General features: G+C 40.6%; 1 long non-coding RNA gene across 1 annotated transcript; it reads left to right on the top strand.

Moving 5' to 3' along the window:
• The first annotated feature begins 3,737 nt into the window (after positions 1-3,737).
• On the top strand, positions 3,738-13,901 carry LOC139794829 (uncharacterized). Its single transcript, XR_011725285.1, has 3 exons — positions 3,738-5,942; positions 12,997-13,087; positions 13,811-13,901. It is a non-coding gene; the product is annotated as an uncharacterized lncRNA (long non-coding RNA).
• Positions 13,902-14,536: the final 635 nt, after the last annotated feature.

Below are 14,536 nucleotides of genomic sequence, written 5' to 3' on the forward strand. Positions count from 1 at the left end.
GGTTTTCTTCTTGCTGCTAATACCAATGAAGTGCATTTGTTGAGTACATTTGAGTGCATTTGTTGTTTTCCATTGAAAACATTTATCTGTGGTTCCTTCAGAAGATAACTGTAAGGTGTATCATAAACTTCTGTAAGCTAAGAATGGATCTGAACACAACCCTAACAGCATGATTTTAAGTCACTTAAATTAATCTGATGCAAATCAGAGCTACTGAAGGTAAACTGGTATAACCTGAGTAAAGACCAATGAACCTATGTCCAAACCAAGACATGTTTATTTAAATAAATCAGTTAGCAGTGTATGCTAACGTCATGTACCTACAGACAGGGTTTTCCCAATTTTATTAATCGCACCAATGGGACAAGAAATTGGTCTAGAGTGTGTCAAGTTGACTAAGTATGCATGGATTTATAAATAGATGTGGCATTTACCTTAATGCTGCATGATATTGCTGTTTTAAAACGCATCACATTGTAACAGAAGAAGTAAACATGTAAAATGGATGAAAAACCAGTAACTGAATTCAATAAATAACTATTGGTAGGAATGGATCATGAGGTGGGTCTGTTTCCAGTAGAGTTCAATGGGGGCAAGTCCTGCCACTGCCCAGTATTTTATTTTCAGCAAGGTGGACAGAAAGACAGTAACTAACAGCTAGTGAGTACTAGCTGTATCCTAACAATAAGGATAGAGCAGTTGTGCAATGAAGATTAACTGGAGTGTGTTAGTTTTGTTGCAATAGAATGTATTAATATAATAAAAAATTAACCAGTATGTTTCAACATACATTTCTAGTATGTAGGAATTTTGTAATGCTTAAAGCCTCCAAGGATGAATGTTCTTCTATAAGCTGTCTTTCCATCAAACAGGCATTAAGTGTACTTCGTACACATTACATGAGTGAGAAATAAGATGCAAATCCACAAGACCAGTCCTTGCTGCTGTTGGTTTTCATTGATCTGTTTGTAACCAGCAAAATTTTGCACACTGACCAGACCTGATAGGAGCAGTTGCCTGTATTACCTGTGTGCTTAGGCATAGTGCTGCTGCGGGGCACCATGCAAAAAAATGCACCTTTTTTTTTTTTTTAATTGTTTTTTTGTTTGGTTTTGTTTGGGGTTTTTTTTCTTTTTTTCCTTTTTTGCTCTTTTTCTTTTTCCTTTTTTCTTTTTTTTCCTTTTCTTTTTTTTTCCTTTTCTTTTTTCCTTTTTCTTTTTTCTCTTTTTTCTTTCTTTTTTCTTTTTCCCTTTTTTTCTCTTTTTCATTTTTTTCCTTTTTCTTTTTTTTTCTTTTTTTCTTTCTTTTCATATTTTCTTTCTTTTCTTTTTCCTTCTTTTTCCTTCTTTTTCTTTTTTTTTTTCTTTCTTTTTCTTCCTGGGAGTTTTACTGATGCAGTTCCCAGTGTGGATGCTGTTATGCTGGGTGCTTTTATGTGGGAGCAGTCTTTCCTATTTAGAAAGCTCAAGCCTTTGAACCGGCAAACTGCGTCGATGTGAATGGGGTTCCAGCAGCACTTAAAGGATTCCAGCGCAGCTGTTGCCGTGCTTTCATTTAGGCAACATGCATGCTTCTTAGCCTGCTGAAAATAGATGCCTTGAACTTTCAAGGCAGAAAGTGAAAAGATGACCTGGGCACACAGTCATACCATTTAAAATACCCTCGGTTGTGTGGTACAATGTAAAGTAATGCTGAGACTAGACTGCCTAATCTGAGCTATTGGACAGCATTTAAATGTGTGAAGCAGAGAGAAAACATCTAATAATATGCCAGTAAACCAGCTTTGATTTAACATGCCTGTTTTGCCTTGTTTTTGGAGTGGAGACATGTACAGAAGCATTTGAAAACTCAGTAGAAAAATTTTTACTTTCAAATTATAGATGCTAACACAATTACAGGTTGTGAGCTTGTTTTAGGTACATTTTAAAATTTTTATACCCTGCATTAAGCACCAATAAGAAATTGCAAAATAGTAAAGCTTAATTTTCCACATATTTCTTATGATTAATATAAAAAGTCCGTGTGGCAGAAACGAATTACAGACCAATAGCACCACTTCCCCTGTAATCTTTATCCTTTTCCTGACTAAGTGCTATCTGCTAATACAAATCCCCAAGATCCTGACCTCTCCTTTTTACTTTCCTTCCCCGCAAGCACGGTAGAGGAAATGATTCCTGTCACGTAGCCAAAGGGGGCATATTTACACGGCTTCACATGATGTGACAAGGAAATCCTGTTGCAGAGAATTCAGAAGGAAAACAAGTAGGTTGCCTGTTGTGCCCCTCTTTTCTGGAAGTCCTGCCTCCTCTCTTCTACAGGTTTGCTTCCTGAACTGCCACTGCTGTGAATTTATCAGTACAGATCTCTTTGTTTCACGATTTTCTTTCTCCGTTTGTGAAAGTGGATGTTTCCAGGCCATTATTCTTCTTCCTGATATCTTGCCTTTTTCTTAAGTGATTATGCTGTCGGCTATAGAGCTTTGCTTTGTGGATTCTCTTGTAGTAAGTTGTTTTTGGTTTTTGTTTTTTTTTTCCCCCTCCACTGATCACCTTTAAGCTCTGCACCAAAGTAAGGAATCGCTGTAAGTGCTTTAATTTGTTTTCTTCTGAGCCTGTGGGGGTGGGGGTGGGAGGAAACATCCACTGAAGCCAGAATGCTATTATAATTTAAAATCCTGAAGCATTCAAATATCTTTGGCTGTAGCCTAGAGGAAACTAAACATAGAAGGGCTTAATGTTTGTTTTTAAATGCATTTAGTACATTTGTAGTACTGTGGTTAGTATTTTCTGGATTATGTCATAAACAATATATGAAAACTTGGTGTGAGAGCTTTCCTTCACACACTAACTCAGTACCTACAAGGCTGATGTCCCTTCCCTGCTGGCTCTCGGATCTGTAATCAGTTATCAGCAAAATGCATCAGCTGACTAGAAAGGAAACTTTAGCAAATGTAGGACCCCCTGTACAATCAACATGGAACCTATGAGAGAAAGCAAGTCTATTAAATTCTCATTACAGTGAAAGCCTCAGAGTGGTTGTGAAGAAAACACAACGCCTGTGAGTGTCATTCTGCAGGTTCAAACAGGCAACACTCTTCTTCAAGGGCTACCTGCTCCTTCAGCTCTCTGTCAGATCAGGTGTGTTTAGATCTGAAAGGGATCAGAGACCACAAGGTTAAATACAGGATCACTTTTCAGCTGTAGCATTTGGTCTCATCCACAATGCTGTACATTAAGAGCTTTAAGATCTGGGAATATTTAGGTCTAGATCCTACTACATGCCTCAGAACAATTTCTACTTCTGTGCAATGGACAAAATATCTCCTCCTTCAGAGAGCTGTTTATCTAAACAGAAAGATTTTATGATTTATTCTAAACCTGTAATTCTACATATATGTTTTGGTCTGTGTCTCCTATTTGTGCAGTATTTCAGAATGACATAAAAAGAACACAGCAGGCCTCTAGTGATTGAATAAAATGTATCAATATCAAATGATGATGCTGTGTTCTGCCTTTTGCCAGTTTTAGGATACAGAGTGTGAGATCCAATTTTCCTAGTCTGGCATCTCCAGTGTGGCAGGAATTTAGGAACACAAGAGCTAATGGTCAAAGACTTGTGATACCAGCCAAGGAGATTGGACAATCTCAGATTGCTTAATTTTTAAGTGTTCTTCTACTTTCCAGTAATACTGGAGTTTATCCAATGCCAAAAGTACTTTTGACCTGACTGAGGGAGTTTGAACTGAAAACTTGACATCTTAACGTTAGAGCTACCAGAAAGATAGATACTGTTGGGGAATTACCAAGTCTGAGTTCCGTAGTACAAACCCTGTAGAACAGAAGCTTGTAGAATATGGCAAACATTTCATGAGAAAAAGCAATTTTTCTCCTTAAAAATAACAAAAATATTAATGGCTTCCCATTCTATAGTACAGCTCCTTTCCCCCCTCTTCCTCAGAGTGGAATTTGAAAAGAGGTAGAAGGAGTAAGATTCAAAAGGGAAAGGCAATAAATATTAAATGTATAAACATTCTGGAGATTTTTCTTATTTTATTGAAGAACCCTGAAAAATGCAACAAATTCAAACTTTCTGCTGCAATTTTTTGTTTCATTAACAGAACTATCTCAGAAGGTATATGAAGCTTAGAGATGAGACAAAAAAGGCAAGAGCTTCCATTCTAGTTTTGCCTTACAATTTTAAAGGAAAAAAACCATCCAGCATAATTATGAACTGCCAAGTTGTCAAAGATGATAAGATCAGGGGTTTTTTCCCCTCACAATTTACTTTCAACAAATACGTAGGGAACAGTGAACATCATGCAAAGACTTGACTTGAATAAGAGGCCAGCACTATGAGAGGGTGGACTAACACTGCTTGTAAATACAGGTTCACAGGATCTTGATCATATGGTCTGCGATTTTAGATGTTCTCCACACACCAGTTGGACCTGGGTTCTGTGGCTGCCCACCTCTGGGCATTGCCCATGTGGCAACCTGCCCCACACACAGCCCTCAGCTGCCTGCTCTGGTGGATGGGCTGCAACACCTACATGCAGTGGGATGAGAGCTGGCAGCATATGCTGATGGTGTTTTAAAGCTACATAGGTTTGTCTTTTACAGATTTGCTTAGTTAAGCTATGAGAAACACATTTTCTACATGTTTGGCTGCTACTTTATGAGGCCATCAATTTTTAAGAGAGTTTTATGAAGTCTTGATCTTGGCAAACACAGTTATTAGGTAACTTCTACCTACTTTTAAAAAAACAAATAACTACAAAGAAAGTAATAGAAATGGGAATAATAAAAAGATTTTGTGTGTGCGAGGGGAAGATTTATGTTCAGTTTTGCTAACAGGAAGAGTGGAAACTGTAGATCTCTAATATGAATAATTGTCCCTTGCTCGTCATAAAGTTTAATTTTCAAGTAGTTCAGCCTTGGACTACCAGAAACAATTTCTGGTTCCACTTCAGATAATGTCGGTGAGACAGCTGTAGATTTAAGGGTCAGTAAAGAATTCTTATTCACAGAATTATGCACTTACTTTTAATCACATACTTAATTCTCATCGAAGTTAATGGGGTTTCAAAAAGCCCTTTTTCTTTCAATGAAGCTTTAAAGTTTTCTTCGGCTGCGCAGTTCCTTGAATATTTTTCTTGATTGGGTACTTTCCCATGTTCCTGCTTTGCAGGATCAGCCTCCAGGTCGTTCCCAGCCTCCCAGGTACTGACTGGCAACAGGGAGAAACAGGTTCTCCACAGGGAGCAGGGTAAAGCTCTGCTGCCTCACTTAACTCCGAGATGGGAGAGACAGCTACAGGCACCACAGGGGGTACTGTGCACCTGTATGGAAGAAGGTCTGGAGCCTCCCTGGCACATCAGTTTCTTAATCACTGTTCAGGCAGCACAGGCAACAAGTACTGCACCTTGTTTTCCCTGCTGCAGATAAAATTCAAGTTCTTTCCCCCTTGCTTTTTTACAGGTTTGGACCAAAGAATGATGATTTCCATTACTATTTTTCTGCTCTAAATGACTTTCACATAGAAGTCTTGGTTAGGAACTGGTGGATGGTTTTCAGTCATTTGTCCTCAACATCCTCTTGGCTCTGGTGTGTTTTCTGCCTTGTAGGGAAATTTTCCATTTTGTACATTCATCTAAACGTCCTGAAAAGCACACAAGAGAGTAAAAACTTCATATTACATTCTAGAAGGTTTTATGAGGAATTGTAATGATGATTACTGTTTACTGTTTTATATAAGGGAGAAGCTCAGTTCAGGAACAAAGAAAACAACCTCTTCAGTGTAACCGGTCAAATGACATTCCAGGAGCATTAACGTCACTGGGGGTCCCTAGTGACTGAAACTTCAAAATGTTTGACTTGTCTCTGTTTATTTAGTGACAGAAGATGTGGAATGCTTCTGCCAAATTATTTGGAAGAGACTTAATGGTAAGTAATAAGAGTTTTCTCCCTGCTTTTCTATTCCTTGTGAAGTTCATCAGTAGAACATACATTAATGTGTGGTGTGATGCTAGCTACAGAATACAAAGAATAAATGACTCTATAGTGAAAATATCAGACTATGTATCTGAAGAGCCCAAGGTGGAGAGCTATGAGGCAGCCAAGGGGAAACATGGGAAAATGGATTTTATCTACTTCAATGTGGAGCAGCAAAGAAATTATTTATTTATTGCTACCTATCAAGTAGGCAAGTTTATGTAAGTTTTTATTTACCAAACAACCAGTTTGTCTTTTTTTTTTTTTTTTTAATGATCACTACATCACTTGAAGAACAGAACATAGTTTAATTTTATATTTTTTTTTTCTACCAGGTAGAAACATCCTAATTGAATGTTTTTTAATTTGGAACAGAAGAAAGATAACAAACCTTTAATTTTTATATTGCTTAAACCTTGAAAAGAACCATAGCTGTAGTTTATCTTAACTTATTGAAAGACTCCAAGAGCTAATAGTTATGCCATATTTAAGTTTAAAAAGTCATACAGGGATCGATCTGACACTGTGTACATTGCCCAAAGTAGTTTTGCCAAGCAGTGCTGCTATTTTATTTAGAAATTAAAAGAAAATAGCTCTGTAATTCAAAGTTTTGTCAATTCTTTGAATGTAGTATCTCTCAATAAATCTAAATTGCTTAATGAATGTTGTTAAATATCATACATGTCTCATGTCTGTCCAGGCACAAGCATCCTGGCCTGTCCTATGTTCATTATTCTGCATTACATGTCCAGCTGGACTCACAGTGTTGTTGTGGCTACTAGATATTCCTGTCAGTGTGGTTCACAAATGTCCTTTTATCACACAGAAATACTTTTCTGCTCAGAGGTCAGTCCATAACTGAATGTGCTACCTACAGAACTGGCTTTGCTTGACCTCTTCTGGTGCCTTTCCTTGGCACTTGTAAAAGAAATTTGGGGTCTTGGAGAGTTTGCTCTTCCTGAGTTTTCTTTAAGACCTACCTGCATTTCCATGTGGTGAGTGCTTGCTTTTCAAACCTAGCCATTCCCTTGAAGCCCAAGAACCAGAGAGCCCTGTGGCATCCCTCTCTTACATCCCAGAGGACCTCACCTGGTACCACTCTGAAAAGTATTCCCAGCGAGAGCTGACCAGTGCCAGGACCATGACTGTGAAGACCTCCCTTGGGTTTACACGCAGGGTAAAGGTGGGATGACTGGGGCTTGGAGCAGGAGTTCTCTCCTTGGAGTAGCCAGGAGACCATTGCTGTGCAGTTTCTAGCAAGAGCCAAACCTTGTTGTTATTCAGTTCTCAAGATTATTTAGTTCTTTTCTTCCTCAAAGGCTGAGGTGAAGAATACATCCCCAACACTGCAAAGTGGAGCTTCCCTGTAGGCTCCAGGCCCCAAGGTGGTGCAAAAGTCCTGTCAGATAGTTTTGACAAAAGCCTGTTTGCTGAGCAACTCCAGCACAGCCTGAAGGGGGTCATTTAACAAAAAATAGAGCGAGTTTTAGGCTTAACACATTTCTGGGTTTGGCCCTCTGAAGAAAGCTCCTTCTGTTGCAGAAAAAGCTGTGCTCCTTCACTCCAGCCCCCCCGATCAGCCCCCATGAAACATGGGGGAGCTCTGCCCAGGCATTGCTCTCCCTCAGCTGCCTCCAGCAGCACTGTGGAGTCCCCTGGGATAACTGGGATCTGTCACCTTTCCTGTAGAGCCTTCTGGGACCACCCTGTTTTCTCCTCTGGTCCAGCCAGTGCTTTAAATCCTCAGTTACATGGAGCATTTTGAGGGATGCCATCCTTAAGGCTTCTTGCCAGAGCAAGTTTCAACAGTGTGTATGATCCAAAGCACGCTCCCCCACATGCCCTGTGTTCTTCACATAACCTCTGTATGTGCTTGCTCTCCAACACAAGACTGGTTGCCTGAGAGGACAGCCTCACTTCCATAAATCAGAGAATCACACAGAATCACAGAATATTAGGGGTTGGAAGGGATCTTGAGAGATCATCAAGTCCAACCCCTCTTCCAGAACAGGATCACCTAAAGTAGGTCACACAGTGCCAGTGTAATGGTCATGCTCAGAAGAAGAGGACTTTTTTCCATGACTAAGTGTCCTGGTTTGGGCGTTAAACCGTGACACTAAGACCCTTGCCAAAGCCAGGGGAGGAAAAGAAGGATGGTGAGGGTGAAAACAGAACATTCAGTTGTAGGTGGCACTTACACTGGTGGCAGTGGATTGAGACAGAATCGTAGGCTCAACACAACATTTTGTATCCAAATAAAACCCATGAATTGTTATAGCTGCCTCTGTCTGAGTATTCATGCATCTGGGCTCCATGCAGGGCTGCTGTCTGCTTAAGGTTGCCAGCTGGCTAGAATACTCTCCGATGACTTTTAGTTTCTTTTGGACTGGAGATGGAGGAACAGGAAAACAAGGAGCTGCCCTGGAACAAAATTGTCGTCAGAAGCACACACTTTGTGGGATGCCAGCCAGTGAGGTATGATATTGTTGCCTTGAGCTTTTCCACTGAAGCTGGCTGCCAGGGAGATTTTGTCAGCTGACAATCACCAGAAATGGAGAAGAGCTCAGGATGGGGAAGAGAGGGCAGATGCTGTACATCTGAGGCAAGGAGCAGGGCAGCAACCACACTGCCCAGGAAGTTCTCTGCTTGGACAGTGCAGGGAAGGCACCTTCTGACTGTGCCATAGACTATCCCTGGGGAGAAGAGTGTGTTGGCTTAGCTCTGGTGAGCAAGACATCTCTGTAGAGCTGTTCTCCTGCACATGGCAGGGAAATGGGACCCTCTGCTGTCACACAGAGAATAAAGAGATGCTCAGAGGCTCAGCAAGTGTGAGAGCAGCAGCAGTGCTGGAGTGCAGACCTAGGCTGGTCAGGCTTCTGTCACCCCTTAAGGGTTGTGCAAAACACCTCAGAAGGTGGAGGACTAGGTACCCCCAATGTTGGTTTTTTTTTTTATAATCATGCTAGAATGCCCTTCTTCTGACTGCAGGTGTCTAGGTGCCTCAGAAGCTGCAGATGTTAACTGTGAAAGCACTGGGACAGCCAGCCTAGGAGATCATATCAACCTTGTCATCTCATTTCTCCTGTGCTTACATACCTGCTTGTATGATCTTTTCCATCTTTTACTTTGACTGCCATACATATCCTGGTTTAGTAGCAGACCAAACATCTAAAATACAGCAACTAGGTTGCTACCATGTGAGAGAAAAGATTAAAATTTTTTTTAAGAGCAGGGAAAAGAATTGGAAGTAGCAGTCCCCGAAGACAAGAGGACTTTACCAATGTAGTCTATATCTACCCAGAGATTTGTACTGCTCAATGAAGTCATAGACAATCATAGTTCAGTCAGTGGCAAAGACAGACTGTCGATGACCTTAATTTGTTTAAAGTAGTAAGGTGAATTGTGGGGTGCAGGAAGATTTCACAAGGCTGAGCAACCTGGTGGCAAAATGGGAGATGAAATTCAGTGTATTCAGTTAAGGAGGAAAATTCCTTCCCCTGCGAGACACAGATCTAACTTCTCAACCAAAGGAAGTAGATTTTAAAAGGGGTGCTGGAGCAGTACATAGAAGAGATGCTAAATGCATTAAAGCTATATCTAGCCCTGAAAGTCTCCAAGTTGGAAATAATTGATGGGTAGAAGAGCATTAGGGGTATGCATTGCACCTGCTTGTCCTATTCTTACTCTTCCCTGAGCAATCTTTATGATTACTTTTAGCAAGAGCACAATGGTCTAGATGGACTGTTTCTACAGCAAGCATTACACAAAATAAACCTTAAACATGGGTAGCATAGTGCTAGCTGTTGCTTCCTGTCTTCCTGATTGCCTTCTTTCCTCCCCTCCTTAATGCAAGATTGTGTAAAAATGCTGAAAGTAAAACAGACCTTTAAATTTTTCAGCAGCTGCTGTTTGGATGGGGCAGGAAAAAATCTGAAAGAAGGTGTTTCCAAACAGAAACTTAATTTCTTGTGATGCTCCCTTAGTATCCATCGGATGGAGGACATGGGCAACAGGGGACAGGGTTACAGTCACTGAAACACATAAGGCAACCAAGGCAGAAAACAATTGTTCTTGATATTGAGATGATTTAGGATTTTTTTTTATACAATGGCCAACATTGTATAAAACATTGTGGTAGTCTGAGGGTATAGATGCAGTAATTTTTGAAAAAGAAATAGTATCTTTTGTTAGGCTGACTGATACAGCAGCAAACCCCATTAGGCAGTGCTGGAGAGAAGGAATTTTGGCCGTGGTCACACAAGTCTTCCTCTGGGCTCTGATAGAGGGACACACAGGCCTTTCTTTACTCTGAATCAGGAGTTTTTCCTGAGATAGGAAGAAGGGCTTCTGTGCCTGGAAACTTGCTTGTTTTCTGCTACTCTAATACAGGAAATTATGCTTCACTTAACTTCCTTGTGTCTGTTAGGAATCTCATAGGTGAGATCCCAGGAGACTGCATGCAAGAGATTTCAGCATTGTTTTTAGATGCTGCAAGGCTATTTATTTTTTTTCTGCAAATATCTGTGTATAGTTTATCTTGGGTCTTGGCAACAGAGACTTTGTAAAAATAAAGAATAGGAAACCTAAGCTAAGAAACTGCTGGCAAAAATATTGGTATGTTCACTTGCCAGTTATAGAGAGATTATTGAGGCTTCCCTTGAGTCAGAGACTGGACAGCTTGGGCTGAGGGCAGCCCCTTGGCCTGACCAGGCTTCCTCTGCACTGCTGGCTGTCTTGGGAAATGGGAGATGGTGTAAAAGGTGGGCAAAGGACCCACAGCTTGTCTTGTCTTCAGTGGTTTGAAATCTACTCTTCATGCAATATCAGTGCCACCAGGATGGTCCCACCATTTGCAAAACCATTTTGCAAACTGGGAGATGTGGCAGGGAGGAATTAAGGTATTTGCTCACCCTGATGTAGAAAAGGCAAGTCACAGCTCACAACAGCTCCAATGTCCTCAGTTATGCCCAAGGCCAAATATTATAAAAGATCTGTATTTTTGGCTGTCCTGTGGTGTGTCTGATTGTCTTGATCATACTGTATGATCACTTGGCCTCACTGCAACTTCACAGAGCTGTGCTCACAGCCATCATGCTGCCAGGGACAGCAGCTTTGACTGCCTGCATCTCTGTTTCCCACTAAATCACTTTGATGTGGATCCCCAACATCTTGAGTGAGCTATCTAATAAGTCACCTGCTGTGTAAAAGCTGGGTACAGTTCCTCCTCCCACTGTATTTTTAAATGAAGATGACCATGGTGTCTGCTTTAGTCAAGTCTTCAGGGACACAATTTGTCTCATCTCATAATAGGGCTTAGAAGGAATATAAGAGCTAAAATTTACCTAGGTTACAAAAAAGAAAAAAAAAAACCTAGGGAATTTTGCAGTTGAATCAAACTTTAATTTAGCCCTGACCCAGGGTCTTGTTTCATCTAACATTGGTCAACTAAGAAGAAGGCACCTGGTCTAGTGCTGGCTTTCTGCCAAGCAAAGGAGAACATACCTTGTGTCAGCAAGTCCTTTCCTTTCCTTCCTTTCCTTGCCTTTCCTTTCCTTTCCTTTCCTTTCCTTTCCTTTCCTTTCCTTTCTTTCCTTTCCTTTCCTTTCCTTTCCTTTCCTTCCTTTCCTTTCCTTTCCTTTCCTTTCCTTTCCTTTCCTTTCCTTTCTTTTCCTTTCCTTTCCTTTCCTTTCCTTTCCTTTCCTTCCTTTCCTTTCCTTTCCTTCTTTCCTTTTCCTTTCCTTTCCTTTCCTTTCCTTTCCTTTCCTTTCTTTCCTTTCCTTTCCTTTCCTTTCCTTTCCTTTCCTTTCCTTTCCTTTCCTTTCCTTTCCTTTCCTTTCCTTTTTTTCTTCTCTTTTTTCTTCTCGTCTTCTCCCCTCACCAACACTTAAGTCACACGGATCTCATAATCCTATAAAACGTTAATGTCACACAAAACAGACAAGGATCTTTGTGAGGTGTATTTCTGCAGCTGTAACAGACAGGTAGATTAAGAGCCTTCATTGATGTCAAAATCCGTAAGTCTTGGTTACACATAGCACAAAACTGTTTAGAAACACTTTTTTAAAAATGGATTACATTAAGCTCAAGTATTTCTCATTATTTCGGTCATCGTGTAAGCCATCCTCGTTTTGTGTTCAGCTTTGCTCAGGAGCCATGTGTGATAATCATCCCGGTCCTACAGCCCCCTCTCCTGTGCATTTATCACCAGTGCAAGAAAATCAGCAACATGGGCAGCTCTAGCACCTTTGTTCTTTCGTAGTTAGATAGGGACTTAAAAGTTTACATCATTATTACAGAGTTGAGAAGTTCATACCAGTAGTGAATTTATAGTCATACCACCTCAGTGTGCTAAGGGAGCACTGTAAAAGTGAGCAGCTAAAAAAAAAAAAAAAAAAAAAAAAAGAGACAGAAGGAGCTTCATCTTTTCAAAAACTGTGAAGATACAGGTCAGCACCTGCTGGGTTATTCAGAATTCCTGGCAGGGTAAATATTTAATTTTCAGGGGGAGCTTATTAGAAGCTGTTTATGTTTATTTGTCTCCCCACTAAAAGCCAGCACTCAGCCCGAGGCTTCTAAACACCTTTGAAGTTTGCTGGCGAATTGCTGCAGATCTTGGCTCTGGTGGAGGCATTAAAATAGTTGAGAGCAGGATTTCATTCTCATTGTCACTCCAAGATCAATCAGAACTTGCCTGCTAGAATCGGAGACTAAAGCAAGGATTTAATGATGAAGCTTCGATTCCTTGGGTAAAAGCTGAAGCTAGTTTTATGGTTGGATTTATTGTCCTGATGGCTCTGCCTCAAAAAGTGCCTCTGCTGGAGAGGCTGCTCCCTGTCACACACAGCTCAGTCAGTATTGTCACCCAGGCAGTGCAAGAGGTAGCACGACACTGACCAGCCAACAACCAGAGGAGCCTTTTGTTCCCTGGATGAAGCTTCCTTTATGTACCAAATTCATCCTGATATGCTGCATTATTTATTCTCCCTCTTTCATGTGATGCTCCCAGGTGTGACACACAAGTAAACACATCAGAGATGAAGCCATCATCTGCCTCCAGTTTGGAGCTGCCCCAGCTTGCAAAACACTGCTAGAATTAGGTAATATCTTTTAATATTATATATGTAATGTTAGGTAATAACTGTAACTGCCTGGTTGAACAGCACTACCTTAACTTTTAGCTTTGTAGCATTAGCATTGCTTAGTACTGTTCAGTATTAGTCGGCCTAAAACAGACTCAGCCCAGACTGATAGACTTCTAACCCATTGTTATATACACTCCTTATGATAAAGTTAAATCCAGGATTCTCACAGAAAATCCCATCTTGTTGACAGAAAGATCAAAAAAGAGAATGGCAAACAGTATCATTGGATGAAGTGATGTGTGGCTGAAAGAAGAAAGTGTCTGAGTTTAGTATTTATTTTTTCTCAAGCCTAGCCGTGCTCGTCTCATGATGGCTAGCCAGAAGAGAAAGCTGGTTAAAACCAGAAGAGCAACTGGGTTTAAATGCCCTGGTCAGGATCTCATAAAATCTGTGACAGAGGGTGGTACAGAATCCATCTTTCAGCTCTGAAGCTGGCAGAATGGGGGTGATGTTCAATTTTCTTTCCCATGAGACCACCCTATCCCTTCTTGCAAGTGCCAGCCTCATTCACTACACCCTGTTTCAGTGATGCAGCAGATTTGGGGGGGTACCCCTACCCTTCTCTTTCCCTCACAGGTCTGTCACTTACACAGAACTCTGCAGGAACAAAAAATAGTGGAGGAACAAAGATGGAAAATAAAGGTGAGACAGTGTCTTTTTTTTATTACATCCCACAAGCCCCTGGCAGGACTGTAGAGAAAATGCAGAGAAAATACACTAGCCCAAAATGGAAGAAGACTTTTCATTCTGAAGAGGACATGGCATATCAAATCTGGTAAGTAAGGAAAAGCCGCAAGGAGAAATGTTGTCTTGGATAAAGGTAATTTTTTTCTTTGGAAAAAGGCTACAACCACCAGCCTATGGAGATGACTCTTGTCAGCTATAAGGGAGGGGGATTAATAGAGAGCATCTGTCATTCGGTTTAATTGCTGGGCCAGCGTTAAACCATGACAAATGTTCACATCATTTGACTAAAAAATCAACAGTCTTTGCTGTTCTTATGGGATTGCGACAATTTTCTAATTTAACCAAACTCAGAGGAGTTCTTCCTACCAATTATTGACCCCTGAGACCTCATTATTACTGTAGTGTCTCAATAAGGAGTTGTATAATAATTTTTAACACCAATAAACACATTGTCATCTGACTTCATTCTTTCAAAGCATTAAAAAGTTTTTTTCTGATTGAAAAATTTAAACATGAAGGTTTTTAATGCCTTAAGCAGCTAAAATAGGCTATCTCTGAGAGGAAGATTTGGGTACATTTAGCTACATCAGTACTACCAGCTCTGCTTATCTAGCTTCAGAAACCAACAAAGATGCCCATGTACTCACCTACTTCCAGGGAAGGTACACTTCATACCTTTTGATCATGTATACTGGCATGTCTTATTGCAAATTTTCT

Source organism: Heliangelus exortis, chromosome 3 (genome assembly GCF_036169615.1).
Source record: "Heliangelus exortis chromosome 3, bHelExo1.hap1, whole genome shotgun sequence".
Taxonomy (NCBI): domain Eukaryota; kingdom Metazoa; phylum Chordata; class Aves; order Apodiformes; family Trochilidae; genus Heliangelus; species Heliangelus exortis.